Below are 2,770 nucleotides of genomic sequence, written 5' to 3'. Positions count from 1 at the left end.
CATCCTGTTTTTAGTAGTGATATTTCCATTTACAAAATATAGTAATTCTTGAGTGCTGAAAATGTCAAATCCTAGGAAACAGTAGCATTCCTACGTGTGGTGTTAACATCGTTCTCAAACAGTTGTTAGCTGGAGATTTATTTGATGAATCCAATTTATGTATACATTTCTGTTACGTTAGGATTAGGCAAGTTCTGTTTCAAAATGACTCCAAAGACAGTTTTTATATGTTATTTTTGCGTTGAAAACCAGTTGGATTTGCTTCAGCCTCAAAGAGCATGTTTATGTAAAGTTAAATTAACGCTGGGAGTGAGCTGCACTTTTTTTTTTCTTCTGTTTACCTAAAACAGAAAAGGAATTTATTGAGAAGAAATCATGTGGCTCATAGCACCAATTGCTCATCATATGGATCATAGAATTTTGAACTAAACCTGGACAGAAACAAAGAGACATAGTAATGGCCAAAATCCTGCCTAGGATGCTGCCACAGGCACCATCTCCACTGGACACTTGATTTCCATCACAGCCATGGTTCCTAGTGCTAATATCTCAGAACAAAAAATACTGGGAAGATACACCACACTGGCCCCTCAGAGAATGATGCCTGTATGTTTACACCACTCATCTGCTTGAGCTTCCTCAGATTCTAGATTCAAGGCTCATTAAAAAGCCTAAATGAGTCCAAAAGATCTTTTCTTTCTTGCCCTACAGCAACATTCTATACAGACTGGTAGAGTGGGTTGAAGGGTAACATTTAAAGAAAGATCTCTATGAAGAATCACATTTGTTTTTTCTACTTGTTTCTTAAATGCCCTCATTTAATTTATCAGGAAACATTCTGAGAAAGGTTTTTCTAGGGCCATTAAAAATTATTTTCTTTGTTCCAGGAAGAGTTTAAAATAGATTATTAAAAGACATAAATATAATAAGAAAATAAAGTTTAAAGTTAACAAGTGAGAAAATGAAGGCAGGAAAGATCAAATCAAGTCTGAATTGGGTTTATTACATGAAACTGTGCTGCCAAATCTTGTTGGTTCATTGGCACTGAGATATAAATTTTGTTTTATGCTTTTAGAAAGCAAATATGAAAAGGGAGACATCATCAGCAGAGTGATTGACAGTACCTATTGGAAGATTTTCTGGGAAGAAGTAAAACTATGCTAGTAGTGAGACACAGTAGAATACACGGTAGGTATTCCTAGAGAAGACACTGAGAGAACGCAGGGAACTTTATCATCAAATAGTTCCTTGTAGTAAACATTCAACTCTTAAAAATTGTTTTGTATAGTTTTTCTCAGCCTGGGCCATTAGCGAAATGTCAAAATACAACTTAATATAAACAATAACTAAGCAGCCTCGCGGTTTGATTCAGGAATGTAATTCTCCATTTTTTTCCCCCCCGCTAAAAGGGGAGATTCTACAGGTATAGTTAAACTGTATTTCAGGTACTTTTTTCCCTGAATGTTGTGTTTTCCCTAATGGAGACTTTTAAAAACCTTTGAGCATCAGTGAGTTAAGTTTAATATAACCTGTAATATATATTGCTAATTAAATCAATGAAATATGTTTTAAAAAATCGATAGAAATGGAGGATAGAATTAAAATCCTGTTAAATTGTACACCTGAAATTTACTGATTTCATGAACCAATGTCACATAATAAAAATAAATAAAAAAATAAATAGAATGCTAAATAAATAAATGAACAAATAAATAAAATCCTATTATAAAAATTGAGGAATAAGATTAGGTAACATGCCAAAATAGATTGATACTCCACAATAGCAAAGAACAGGTTTGAAGGATACCCTTATATGGACCAACATTCCTGTAAGATGTAATTTTGACTTTGCTCTTACCTACAATGAGCCATCAAAGTCTAATTTTCTATGTTATAGGGCAAGGCTGCAATGAGGTTAGCCTGGAGAAATATCAAAGCTGTCGTAACCAAATACTCATCTCAACCATAAAAAAATAACTCAGATTATTCTGTAATATATAACACTGAGCGGTGTAACTTTGCTTGTTGGTGAACTTTCCAAGATAAACTGATTGTAAATATGTAGCCAAGTAGGACAGTAAACAGACTGCCCTGTTAGTCTGGGGGGCTGTTCATCCTCAAATTGTTATGTTATTACAGGATAAGAGAGAGGAAACACCCTCTTATTTTGTACAACACCTATTCGCCCAGCATCATCCTGGTGTTTGGACTTAACGGTTTGTGGGACCGTGTAACATCTTAAAACCAATTCCTCTCTATAAATCTAAACATGAAGAAAGGTCAGTAAAAGCTTCAAACAATTTTTCTAACAGATTTATTGAGGTATAATTTAAATATCATACACAACACCCACTTAAAGTGCACGATCTAATTTTAACATGTAAATCGGCAATGTTGTGCAATCATTACTAAAATCCAAGTTAAAACATTTTTCTGCCCACAAAAAAGAAACTTCTAACTATTAGCTGTCACTTCCTTTCTCCTCGCCCTCTCCCAGTAGATTTGGGAAGTAAATAGTTATAACGCTTAATGATAATACAACATTTGTATATTGTCTTACATTTGTACAGCTTTTGAGTATAAGATCTCATCTTATTCTCTACAAAACATTATTAGTTAGGAAGGCCAAGTTTAGCTAGCACCATTTTAAAGATGAGGATTTTGAGGATGTCAGAGGAAAAGAGAATTGCTCAAGGTCACTCACCTAGCAAAAGACAGAATCAACCATATACATATATATGGTTGTTCAATTAAGCACAAATATTTTATA

The sequence above is a fragment of the Pteropus vampyrus genome, unplaced genomic scaffold (assembly GCF_000151845.1).
Source record: "Pteropus vampyrus isolate Shadow unplaced genomic scaffold, Pvam_2.0 Scaffold33, whole genome shotgun sequence".
Taxonomy (NCBI): Eukaryota; Metazoa; Chordata; class Mammalia; order Chiroptera; family Pteropodidae; genus Pteropus; species Pteropus vampyrus.
The sequence above is the reverse complement of the archived record's forward strand: the minus strand, read 5'-3'. Positions refer to the sequence as shown.